This window comes from Diabrotica undecimpunctata, chromosome 7 (assembly GCF_040954645.1).
Source record: "Diabrotica undecimpunctata isolate CICGRU chromosome 7, icDiaUnde3, whole genome shotgun sequence".
NCBI lineage: Eukaryota > Metazoa > Arthropoda > Insecta > Coleoptera > Chrysomelidae > Diabrotica > Diabrotica undecimpunctata.
Window position 1 is genome coordinate 83,069,193 of NC_092809.1, and position 14,612 is coordinate 83,083,804.

At 31.0% G+C, this 14,612-nt stretch overlaps 1 long non-coding RNA gene across 1 annotated transcript; it reads left to right on the forward strand.

The window, feature by feature from the left end:
* The first annotated feature begins 7,851 nt into the window (after positions 1-7,851).
* Positions 7,852-13,949, forward strand: LOC140445540 (uncharacterized). The gene is made up of 3 exons (XR_011951409.1): positions 7,852-7,908; positions 9,571-9,894; positions 13,728-13,949. It is a non-coding gene; the product is annotated as an uncharacterized lncRNA (long non-coding RNA).
* The last annotated feature ends 663 nt before the right edge of the window (positions 13,950-14,612 follow it).

Sequence of the window (14,612 nt, forward strand, 5' to 3'; positions counted from 1 at the left end):
TATATATATATATATATATATATATATATATATATACATATATATATATATATATATACATCTAGCGGTTAATGTAAGCTCCGTTCTAAAACGGTATTATACTAACTCCAGTGGAATATACACCGTGTATATTATTATCTAAGTAGCGCTTTATGTAGACTCCGACCAACATGTAGCATTAAGTGGACTCCACAATAGGATAAACCATTTTTGGGATCCGTATTTACCATGTTGCGTACATTTCTAAACTCTTGAGATGTTGCCAAAAATTGTATTAGTAGTAGATTTTCAAATTTTACAGCAGGTGCATTTTAACACTTGAAATTTATTTAAATATCCATCAATTTAGTCATGAAGGAATTTCAGGATTATTTCGCTAATGTAGTTAAATATAAATTGTTAACCGACACATAACTTTATTTTACTTTTTAGTTTTAATAAACAAGGCGGTAATTTATATTACTTATTTTATATATTTTTAAACATAAGAAAGTGTCTATTATAAACTTGGAAAAGTTAAGTTTCCATTTTTATTAATTAGTATTTTTTATTAAAAGGCATTGCCACTAAAACATTTATTTCATAAATGTGCGTAGATCGGATAGAGTAATCGTGTAACAGTTTATGAAATTAGAGGCCCCTTCGGTAGGATTATAATGTTTGTTACCCTACTAATTAAAGAAAACTCAAACAACAGGGAGATCTTTATAATTTTTGGATTACTGCAGTTTATGACATGCAACATTTGTTTCATAGCGTAGTTGAATTTAAACTACAATAATTTATAAATCAATCTTTAATAACATACTTTATTACTGTCTAATTTCGATATGTCGATTTTTAATTAAAATATTTAATGCATTAAAGTCGCGTAGAGATTTTCACTAAACATTCAATTTTAAAACTATTATAATAAAAGTCCAAGAAAAGTATAAAGTTTAGGGAATTCAATATCCCACTATGGATTTGTTTTATAGAGAGTTCCACAGAGTCAAATGGATACACTTATGACTGATACTAAAAGAATTAGGAGTACAACAACACCTAATTTTGCTTATAACTGAACTGTACGAACACACTACTAGACCATTTAAACTAACATTAAAAGAAGATTGAAAATCAAAACGAAATATAAGTATCTGGGAAAAATTTCTTAAACGATATTAATATTAAAAGGGACTTTAAAGAGCATCTGACAAAGCATGCTAAACCTTAAGGCGACTAAACCACACAAAATGGTTATTTGAGAAAAATTATAGCTCGTTCCAGAAAGAATTGTAATATAACATTAATGTAGATTAAGAAGAAACGCTGAAGAAAAAAACAGTAGTGGTTAGCCTAAATAAAGAAAGGCAAAAAGAAGATGTAATTTGATGTTTTGAAAAATCTGATCCGAAAACTCTATGAAAAACATTTCATAGTATAGACATCGAGCGCGGCGATGCCTCTGCCGTCTGGCGGCCTATATCGTATTTTACTACCATTTGACTATTTGTGTACGATTTTGTGTATGGTTAAGTGGCACACCACAAAAAGTGTTTTTATTTTCTCTTTTGTTCAACAATTAAAATGTATTGCTATATTTCTAGATGTGCCAATACAATAAAGGATAATAAACATAAAGCACAGGGTACAAAATTTTATTATTTTCTATGCGCTAGTTATTATAAACACATAAGCTATAATACAATTAAAAACTATGACCACTATGAAAAAAATACGGTAGACTATGACTACATTTGTGCTTTAGCACTATAGTAAGAACAAGATAAAAATCTAAATTTCTACATAATTATATTAACAAGAAATTAATAAAACTTTTGTTCGTTATTAGTAATTTCGTTATTTTAGAATATATTATAAAAAATGTTGTTGATATTACAATAATATCAGATGATAGGTATACAAAAATAAAAAACAACTTACCTTTTCAAAACAACAATCAATCACTTCATTTTATCACGAAAAATTTAAAAATTGCAATGTAATTGAACCCATTTTGTGAGCTATAGTTACATTGATACTTATGTGGCAATTAGCTGTAAAGTCATTAGTCTTTCTCACCGTATCGTATTTTCGTGATATTTTTTGTAGGCAAGCGGTTTAGTTTGTGTAATATAATATCCCCAATTCGTCTCATAATATTTAGTTTTCAAAACAGGTGTTACGCTAATTCGGTCACATTTTTTAAATAACTTTGCAGTACATTTGAAAATAAGTCGACAGTTATCCTTAAAGTCTTTACTTGTATATTACTCCTTGTTAAATTAATCAGTTTATTAGGTAAGCCTAGTTCTGCCATGGTATTTCATAGTTTTATTCTTATGGTTATATTAGTGCTTGTTTAAAATCTATAAATTACTAGTTTAATGTTTTTTTTTGTATTCCCAACATTTCGTATTAACTGCCTAATAGTGAATAATTGATCAACGATTTATTAGTTTTTCTAATTCCACACTAATAGTCTCCTATTTGATAGTTCACCTATTCACTCAATCGTGTATCAGAAAAAATACTGTATATCCTAATAACTAATAGATATATAGCTTATATATAGCTTTATATCGCTATAGTTTGTGCAGTACATTTTATTACCCCTTTTGTGTATGGTATGCTTTTCAGCAAGTTGGTACTTGCTCTTACTTCTAAATTGACAGATCAGCTGTTTAACTGCCTGTACTGAACTTTCTTCCTTATTTTGCAAATATAAATAAAAATTAATAAAACTCTGATATACCGTTGATTAAAATATTGGATACCCTATAATATTCAATCAACGGAAATAATAAGATCACACGGGGAGAATATTATGGGTTATTTCTGGTTTCGTCACAATTTACACTGAAATTACTAACAAGAGAGTGCTCTTACTTCCACGTTCAAATTGATATATAGAACCAACAGATGCTAGTCATATACCATCAGTACTAATAAAATGAAAACTATTAAATTAATGTCAATTTCATTTAATCAAACGTACTAACCTTAAAAATGGTCATTTAAGGAAACCCGCCTCAAAAACATTGACAATAAATTAAAAATAGTTTAAGCGTTATAAAGGTAACAGAGCAGCATAGCTCACAGCATGAGAATAGTGCCTTGTACTTTTATATAGCAATTTGTTCTCACAATTTTATAGTTTTTCGAAAAATGAACTCCGATTAAAAGATTAAAACGTCAAATAAAATGTAAAAACCTATTCATATTTTTAAATATAAAATCTTCAATTTAGAAATTGAACATTCTTAATAAAAAATGTATAATCTAATATTTAAGCCTGTTTATGTTTTACAGACTTGGAAAACACTGAACAGACAAATATTTATTCTTTTATATACTAGGTTTTAAAAAAAGTGTACTCAAAACGAATAAATATTATCTACCAAGTGTTTTATTCCAGTTTCATATGAAAGCACTAGATCTTAGATATTATAAATTTCGTCATAGGTGCCAATTTGAAATGAAAACCAAATGATAGAGCATATAGTGAAATATGAATATCTTAGCCCTCTATAGCCCGACTTTTTTTGTAAACTTTTATTTAAAACTAGTATTTTTTTTAGATTTTTTAAATTTTGTTTGGGGAGAGTTTTGGGAGTATTGCGCTCAGGCAACTGTGGGCAGCAAAAACTAACGAATTAAGTTATATACTTATTTATTATGCCAATCAAAAAAACAAATATTTGTAGTTGTAAAAGATAAAGCAACTTTAGATTTATAGCACATTACTTTGGAAGTATTACAGCATCCTGGTTTTTTGCATCTTCCCTTTTTTTTGAAAATACGGGCCAGTCGAAGGTTTGGTCAAACCTAACTTCCTTCGGTGGTACAATAGCAGTAGGTCCTCTCTTCCGTTTCTTTACAATTTCGTTCTCAATTTCACTGAGCCTGGGACGTCCTTTGTTTTTGATCTGGTCAGTTCTTGCTAACAGTACGCTTCATAAGTGGGACTTAAACTGTAACAAAGGCAACTGATTTTTCTTTCAAAGTAATCGCAATCACGACGATACAACAACCAGCTGTTAACAACAGCTAAATCCAGAAGGTGAAAAAATATTTTTAGATACCACTTTTTGGATTTTATGTCTGTTCGGTAAAGAGCAATTAGTGAATCCATAAGATCGACACCTCTCATAAATTTATTATAAAATTGCACTGAATTTGGACAGCATACAATAATTCTTGATTTTTGTTTCTTATCCCACCTCTTGACTAACGAAGTAGGCTCAGAACCAACAAATGTACTAAGCAAATGAACCGGTTTATTATCGTACCACTTTAATGCTGTTAGTCTTATGCCATCTGCTGTAGCGTGCTTTTTTTCTACAGTACCTCTACCCTGTTTCTTCATATTTTTGTCATCAGAAAAATGGCAATTAGGCAGTCTGTTTGGACGAACAGTTCCCAAACATTGCAGTCCACGTTTTTGCATTTCATTCTGCAACTGAATGCTATTAAACCAGTTGTCAAAATAAACTTTATAGTATTTGTTTGGTTCGACTATCTCACACAATATTATTACTACATTACCGCTGGTGTCTACATTAGGTAAATGAAGAGAATGTTCAACAGTTCCTGTATATAATTCCCAGTTATAAACAATACCATTGCTATCACGCAAAACAAATGCCTTGTATCCCCATTTTTTGGGTTTATTCTTCATATATTGTTTTAAAGAATGTGCCCCTTTGAATGGTATCATTTGTTCATCAATACACAATTTTTCACTCATTGGAATTGAAAATTTTGAAATGGACCGTTGATGAATGGTCTAATTTTGTATAACTTATCATTATTGTTGAGCATATTTTCGTTATTATTGAAATGAATTTTAGTTTCTATTTCTTCCCAGCGATTCCTAGATATATTGTCAACTATTTGAGCTGGTCTAAATTTGCTTCGTACAAATCATCTTCATTTTACATTTTATTTGATCTCGGATCGATTGATATCTGAGTACCTATGGAAAATTCATTATCACTCTCTTATTATCACTGTCAAAGTCAGAGTCTTTGGATTCCTCGGATATTTACTGCTTTTCCCGTAGAACGTTTTTGTATCCATCCCAAAGAAATAATTTAAAATAATATGGTCCAGTGTGGATTCAAAGTAACATACCTGTTTTTTATCACAGTACTGAAACAACACAATAAAATAAACAAATTTCAACGGTAATCAATATATAAATGCTGATATAATGCCTCGGTATATATTTTTATATAAATTGTACACAATTTATAACAATAAATCACTATCGAAAATACAAACTAATAAGGCAGCCATGTCCATTTGACATACTGTTAAACATTTCCATATAGGTTTCGTCATAGGTTCATAGAGTGTATTAAAATGTATAACCAAATGTTGCCTAAAATTAACAGAGGGCATCTTAGAGTCGGAAATTGTTTTAAAAAAGTTTTCTGCATCAAAAACTCCTTTGTTGCCTTGAGTACACACGGGGCTATAGAGGGTTAAAATAGCTGTATCTCGCGAAGATAAAGTTATTGATGAGGAAAAAAAGACCTATCACTGAGGAAGTGAGATAGTAATTGGCAAACGCAAAGAGCACTTTAATTACATTAAATGAAATATGCATTACAATCTATCATGATACACATATCTTGATACACATGAAACAAGACAATTAATAAACACGTTAAGAGAATCTTAAGAAATAGTAACCAAAATTTAACTTTTAATACGCAGAAGAAATACTAATATACAGAAGATACACAAATTAAAAAAAGTTATCCACTTATTGTACGCAAGAGAGATACCTCTAGGAAAAATCAAAACGATCGAGAATGTATACCAAAACAACACAAAGTAAAAGTAGAAGAAGAACTAACCGACCCTATTGAAGCTGACAATGGGTTGAGACAGGAATATTCCCTGAGTCCCCTATTATTCAACCTGATTATGGATGAAATAATAAAAAATAAGAACTAAAAAAGGATACCAAATGGAAGAAAAACAAATAATATATAATATAATATTAATCTGCTGTGCAGACGACGAAATACTAGTCTTTCAAAGTGAAGATGATTTACAACGTACGCTGCTCCAATTTCATACAACCGCCAGAAAATTTAACATGTTAATTCCCCCAAAAGAGACAAAATGCATGGTTACTACCGCAAATTTACTAAGATGTTAATTGGAGCTAAAAGGTCAGATAATAGAACAAGGGTTGGAGCTTAAATATCTAGGCATCACATTATCTAGCTAGGGAAAGCTCGAAACTGAAGTGAAAGATCCAGTGAATAGAGCAAACAGAGCCACAGGCTGCTTAAATGAAACATTATGAAGAAATAAAAATATCGGAAAAGAAACGAAAGGCATAATTTACAAAACAGTCATCAGACCAATAATGACATACGCGGCAGAAACAAGACCTGATACAGAGAGGACAAAAAGGATGTGAAACAGCAGAGATGAAAACACTTAGAAAAATTGATGGTAAGACACTATGGGACAGAGCTAGAAGTACAGATATACGACGTAGATGCAAGGTGAAGAACATCAAGAACTGGTTAAGAAATAGGAGAGTAGAACGAAACGATCATATAAGCCGAATGACAACAAATAAAACAATAAAGACGGCAAGAGACGGTTAACCCATAGGAAGATGATCAGTAAGAAGACCACGAAAACGATGGAAAGGCAACTTACTGGAAGCACAATGAAAAACAGACAGAGTTATGTCTATATAAAAAGAAAAAGAAGAAGAAGAAAAAGATACACAGGATAAACATTAAAATAGCTGCAAGAAAGATAAAATAAATCAGTCATATTAATGTAGAACAGCAGAGGACAGAGTGTTTAGAGAAAATAATGAATGTCATATTAATGTAGAATAGCAGAGGACAGAGTATTTGTCATAGCTTAGGACAAGTGCCCAATTGAAAAAAGAACACAGGTCGTTTAAAAAAGACGGAACTCTAGAAAGAAAACAGAATAGATTTAAAAAAATAAAAGCATAAACATGCCTTTTCCTACTTTTTTAACATTGAAAGTAGAGAAAATATGGGAATTTCAAATAAAAGATGGCGGCCAGTTGGATGGCTGGTATGTGGCGTTGAGGCCGTAGAAGTAGCCTCTGAGGATGTAGGGGGTGATGTACAAGAAATATAAGTATGAAAGAAGTACACCCTATCGTGATAGGGTTGAAAAAAAGGGTGAGAAGTAGAAAATACGCAATATTGTTGTAATAATATTGTTGGAATGAATAATTTGCTGACAGAGTTGGTTAGGTGGCGTTGGGGCCTGTGTAGATGTACAAGAAAGCCTCCCCTGACGTCAGAGGGGGTGTGTGTTCGAAATGGTAAAGAAAAAGCGGTGAAAAGATGAGTAAAGGAAATTTTATGGTGTTATGTAGATATTTAGTAACAAAATATGATAAATGGGGAAATTAGGCAATGCAGATACGTCGTATATATTGGTCATTAGCAAGCTAAAAAGCAACGATTTAATTTTTTAGTATTAAATAAAATTTAATTTTATTCATATAAAGAAACGAATTTTTGCAATTTAAACCATCAACTAGATACGCCCACTTTCTGATAACGCGTAAAAGTATATACAGTTTTAGAATTAAGAGAAAATGATAATTTCATTTTATTCGAACGAATGTTTTGTAATTTAAAACCATCAACTGAATACACCCACATTCCGATAATGCGTTAATGTATATACAGTTTAGAATTCATATAAAGAAACTAAGGTTTTGAAATTTAAACCATCAACCAGATACACCCACAGTCCAATGGTGTGTATTTGCAAATTACTAGTTAAAAGGGGCGTAAAATTCACAAGGGATTTCCGAATTAGCTGCTATTTAAGCAAAAATCGCGGATTGCCATTTCATAGAGTTTCCGTCATTGTGAGTGTGATCAATACAACTAAAAAGTAAGTATATATTTTTTTATTTAAATATTTGCTACTTGTGTTCAGAAGTCTTTTGTCTTCTTCTTTTATGTTTAATATTATAATTTTACCTTAAAGGTCTGAAATCTACCCAACAACATAGCATTTGCTGGTAAATGCTTTTTTTCAAACCTTCTTGTGTATGTTCTTAAGTTATGAGTTTCGTTTGAGTCCTGGTCCTCGTCTACCTGCTATTACAAGCTGTAGAAACTCGTAGGTAATGCTTGAGTCCTGGTCCACGTCTTTTGTCTTCTTCTTTTATGTTTAATCTTATAATTTTTTCCTTAAAGACCTAAGATCTACACAATAGCATAGAATTTGCTGGTAAATGCTTTTTTTCCAACCTTCTTGTGCATATTCTTAAGTTACGAGTTTCGTTTGAGTCCTGGTCCACGTTTATTACATATTCTTAAGTAATGAGTTTCGTTTGAGTCCTGGTCCACGTCTACCTGCTTTTACAAGCTGTAAAAACTCGTAGGTAATGCTTGAGCCTGGTCCACGTCTTTCATCTTCTTCTTTTATGTTTAATTTAATAATTTTACCTTAAAGACCTGAAATCTACACAATAGCATAGCATTTGCTGGTAAATGCTTTTTTTTCAGACCTTCTTGTGTATATTCTTAAGTTACGAGTTTCGTTTGAATCTTGGTCCACGTTTATTACATATTCTTAAGTTATGAGTTTCGTTTGAGTCCTGGTCCACGTCTACCTGCTTTTACAAGCTGTAGAAACTCGTAGGTAATGCTTGAGCCTGGTCCACGTCTTTCATCTTCTTCTTTTATGTTTAATTTAATAATTTTACCTTAAAGACCTGAAATCTACACAATAGCATAGCATTTGCTGGTAAATGCTTTTTTCAGACCTTCTTGTGTATATTCTTAAGTTACGAGTTTCGTTTGAGTCCTGGTCCACGTTTATTACATATTCTTAAGTAATGAGTTTCGTTTGAGTCCTGGTCCACGTCTACCTGCTATTACAAGCTGTAGAAACTCGTAGGTAATGCATTCTATTGTATAACTATGATTTTGTAGTTTCTTCTTTTTCATCATCATATTAATGTTTTGTCACATTTTATGTTTTACTGTTACGATTTTACTTTAAACACTTGAAATCTACACAATAGCATAGTATTTGCTGGTAAATGTTTTTTTATTATTTTAAGCCTTCTTGTGTATATTCTTAAGTTATGAGTTTTGTTTGCATCCTGGTCCACGTTAATCTTCTATTATAAGCTGTAGAAACTTGTACGTATATAACTATGAGTTTGTAGTTTCTGCTTGTTTGCCATTTTAATGTTTTATATTCTTTTATGTTTTACTGTTAGAATTTTAAGTTAGTTTTAGCTTTTTATCATCTTTTATGTTTTACTGTTGCAATTTTACCTCAGACCTGCAAGAGACACAGTAGCGTGGTATTTGTTGGTTTTTTTGTGTACATTCTTAAGTTATGGGTGTCGTTTGTGTCCTAGTCCACGTCTACCTTGTATTACGAGCTGTAAAACTCGTATGTAATGTATCCTATTATATATAGCTATGATTTTGTAGCCTCGACCTCGATTTTTTATCTTGTTATTGTCTTTTTTCATCTTTTTTAATGATAGAATCTACACTGTAGCAAATAAACTTATATTTAAAATTATTTCAGATGGATTTAAACAAACTTAACAAAGTTTCTGTTATCCAGAAGGAGGCAAAGCCGATTAGAAAGCTGCAGCAATTGCAAGTTGACAAACCATTTAAAATAGTAAATTCTAAAATTGTCACCACAACATTTGGACAAACGGTGCTATTAGAACTAGAGGAAACTGTGGTGTTCCTACCGAAGCGGGTTACCGAGGACTACATCCCCTATATAGAACAGTTTAAGACTGAAAAGTACGCTGTCGTCTTTAGAGGCCTGGTGAGCACGGGCAAACCAAATCCAGCAGCGTCATTTGAAATAATTGAAATTTAAGAAAAAAAGAAAACTGTAAGTAGATTTTTTATATTCCAAATTTTGAAAAATGAATTCTGAGGAAATTACTATACTTAGTAGTGAGATAATTAAAAAATTTGATGAAGCTGAAAAACTACTTTTTTTAAAAAAGCGTTGTTCAGATAGAGAAAGAAAAAATTATATAATGCAAGTTAAAAAACATATATGTTTATGCAATTTAGCTATTAAGGATGGTGATTTAAGTATAGGGACGCTACGAAAACTTCAAACTAATGTAGGGATCCTTAAAAGATTTCTAATTATACTTCAAAATTTAAATTCTGTTGCGGGTGGTGGGTTAAATATTAGACGTAAAAGTAAAGCAAAAGTTGTTTGGAGAAATATAGTATCAATTTTTCAAAGTAGAGTACAAACAGGAATAATTATTAATAAAGAGCATAAAGATATTTTACAGTTTTTTGCTGATGCTTTTAAACTATTTAAAAAAAAAATTGAATTCAACTTAAAAACAATGGGCATACTAAAAGTAAATACTACATTTTGTGGGGAATTTATCAAAAAAGCTGAAGATGTGGAAATTTTAGAAAGAAAATATTTTCAAACTAAAAATGAAATTATTGATGTGATTACCGATTTAAATTATTGGTTTGAAGTTTTTGTTAAAGATGTTGTTTTGAACGATTTATCTGAATTTGCGGAATCTCAAAGTGGTTGGGCACTGAATAAAATTATATCTTTAGAAATAAACATTAATAAATTTGAAATGGCTAAAGGAGCCTCATCGTATATTCAATTGCATCCGAAAGTTGCTAAAAAACGAGCTTGTATTAATGTTAAGAATAACGACCAGGCTTGTTTTGCTTGGGCTATTGTATCAGCATTATATTCAGTTAACGTAAACGCTAACCAAACTAATTCATACCCTCACTACACCAAAGTTCTTAATTTAAAAGGTCTTACATTTCCAGTAACTCTAAATCAAATTCCCCTCTTTGAAAAAAATAATGAAAATATTTCTGTTAACGTTTTCGAGCTAAATGTTAAAGACGAGCATTTCAACTTTTCAGTGCTTCCTGTAAGATTAACTAAACACAAACGAGAAAAACATGTCAATTTGTTGATAGTTCAAAATAAATATTATTTTAATAATGAAGTGGACAACGTCGGACCATGGAGTGGTGGACGTGATGAAGATATAATACATTTTCACTATATTTGGATAAAAGATTTAGGTAAACTTGTCAAATCACAACTTTCTAAACACCATGGAAAAAAATTTATATGTGATAGATGTCTTAATTATTTTTATACAAAAGAAAAGTTGGATGCTCATACCATCTACTGTGAAAAGATAGATGACTGCAAAATAAGTTTCACCAAGGAACCATATGTTAAATTTAAAAATTTTGTTTACAAAGAAAAATTGCCGTTCCTAGTATATGCAGATTTTGAATCACTGCTCGTTCCTCTGCGCGTATCCCACCCAATACCATCAACTACATCAACGTATCCATATCAAAGACACACAGCGTACAGTGCTGGATTATATTTTAAGTGTAATTATGACGATAATTTATCATTTTATAAAAGCCGTGTGGGTATGGATTGTATGTCATGGTTTTCACATGAAATTGATAACTTGGCTCAATTTATTTATTCAAAATTAATAGATATTCAACCCATGAACGTTGAAGTAAGTTTAAAAGATGCTACTGAGAGATGTCACATTTGCAATAGAAAATTTTTGGAAAAGGATCATATTGTAAAAGACCATTGTCATTTGACTGGCAATTTTAGAGGTTTTGCACATAGTGGGTGCAATTTAAATTATAAGAAATCATTTGTGGTTCCAATAGCCTTCCACAATATGAGTGGTTACGACTCACATTTCATAATAAAGGATTTAGCGAAAATGTACCACATTTCCATTTTACCCATCAACAAAGAAAAATATATTAGTTTCACAGTTTACCATAAAAAGACAAATATTAGTTTCCGTTTCATTGATACTTTTAGATTTATGGGGAGTTCATTAGATAGCCTAGTTTCAACTTTGAAGTCAGAAAATTTCGGAATTTTAAGAAAACAATTTCCAAATTTAGATGATGAAACGTTCAAGTTGTTAACTAAAAAAGGAGTGTTCTTTTATGATTATTTAGATAAAATTGAACGGTTGGATGAAACAAAGTTGCCAAATAAAGAAAAATTTTACAATAAACTGAACGATGAGCATATATCAGATTTAAATTATGCTCACGCTAAATTAGTTTGGGAGAAATTTAACATGAAAACTCTTTGGGATTACAGTAATTTATACATGAAGACAGATATACTTCTTTTGGCTGTAGTTTTCGAAACTTTTAGAGACACATGCTACAAGACATATGGGTTAGATCCAGAACACTATTATACCATCCCGGGTTTCACATGGGATGCAATGCTTAAGTATACAGGATGTCACTTGGAAACTATACAAGATGTTGATATGCTTTTATTCTATGAACGAGGTATACGTGGAGGTATCTCACAGTGTTGTAACCGTATGGGGGAGGCTAACAACAAATACATGATGAATTACGATCCAACTAAACCTTCTAAATATCTCATGTATCTTGATGTTAACAATTTATATGGTTGGGCGATGAGTGAACCACTCCCTTATGGAGGTTTCCATTGGGATGATACAAATATCGATGTTATGTCAATACCTGACGATGCAAAAGAGGGATACATTCTTGAAGTTGATCTCTCTTACCCAGAAAACTTACATGACCACCATAAAGATTTACCGTTTTGTGTAGAACATTGCAAACTTCCTGGTTCCAAACAATCTAAACTCTTGTCTACTCTGTACAATAAAACTAACTACGTTATTCACTACAGGAACCTAAAACAGGCTATATCACATGGATTAGTTCTTACTAGAATTCATAAGGTATTGAGATTTAAGCAGATGGCTTGGTTAAAAGGTTACATTGCTCTTAATACACAATTGAGGGCTCAAGCTAAAACAAGCTTTGAGAAAAACTTATACAAACTCATGAATAACGCTGTATTCGGAAAAACTATGGAAAACCAGAGGAAGCATAGGTTGGTGAAATTAGTCAATAAATGGCAGGGGCGAATAGGTGCTCGAAATTTGATTGCTAGCCCGAAGTTTCATAGTCGCGTTATTTTCGATGAATCATTAATGGCAGTAGAATTAAAGAAAACTGAAATTATTTTCAATAAACCATTGTATGTTGGAATGACAATCTTAGAACTGTCTAAAATCTGCATATATGAATTTCATTATGACTATATGTTACAAAAATTCCCATTAAATCAAAATAAATTGCTTTATATTGATACTGATGGACTGATTTATGAAACTGAATGTAATGATATATACGAGGAAATGATTAAGACTGATATTCATAGATTTGATACAAGCGATTATCCTCCAAAGAATCCTTGGAATATTCCTTTAGTAAACAAAAAAGTGCCTGGTCTAATGAAAGATGAGAATAACTCAAAAATCATGACTCACTTCATAGGTCTTCGTTCAAACCAATATACATATAAAGTGGCTGGAGAGAAAAATGTTAAAAAGTCAAAAGGGGTTAAGATGAATGTTGTAAAGACTAAAATTAACTTTGATGATTATTTGAATTGTTTGAAACATTTTCGTGAAACTGTCGAATCAAAATCACTTTTTTATGCAACACAGCGTTGTATACAATCCAAATTACATGAAGTTTACAGTATTGAGCAAACTAAAATAGCCTTAAACCCTTTTGATGATAAACGGTACTTACTGTCGAACACTTTTGATACTTTACCATGGGGTCACTATAGTATAACACATAGGTGAATTCATTTTTCAGATTTGGAGATGGAAAGTCTACAAAATTTATGTATAAGCACTATTATCAAAAACACACATGAAATTTCAAAATTTATTAGCAGATCGCCTTTACCATGGGTGTTAACGGAAAAAATAGTTCAACAATTTAGTAAAATTAAATGGACGCAAATTAAAACTAACCCCGTTCCTTATGAACCTTTTCAAGTTTGTGACTTTGAGAATCATGATCTAGAATTAAATATTTCACCTGCACTTCGTCAGGCAATTATAGATTGTGAGGATTTTGAATCTTTTGCACTTAATGATTACTATTGCTTATGGTTTAGGTATTATAAAATATCAAAATATAATTTGCTACTCTGTCGCCCATGTTACAGAGTATTTAAATTAATTTTCTCTGAAAAACAAAAATGTCTAAAAGCTGTATCTGATAATTTTCATGTTAGTTGCTTAGCGTCAGACTTGCATTTGATATTTAGAAAAAAATCATCCTGGTGTCAAAATGGTTTTTGTGAAGTACTCTTTGAACTAAAGGATAGATATGATTGTGAGGAGGATTTACACGGAAATCATAATCAAAGAGTAAGATTCTCCAACATTTAAGATGTTAATAAAATTTAACTTTTTGCTAAAGACGATCTGTATATTTGTATATCTGTAAAATGTAAATAATAAAAAACTTTCTTGTAAAATAATTATTTACTTTTTTTTTTTTTAGTTGTATTGATCATAACCACAAAAATGTTAACTCTATCAAAACGAATACGATTTTACGATTACGATTAACGAATAACGAACGAATAACGAACGAATAACGAACGAATAACGAATAAAAGACTTTTTTGTAAAATATTCTTTATTTTTATTTACCTTTTCCCAATACAAACTCCCATTTAGACATTAA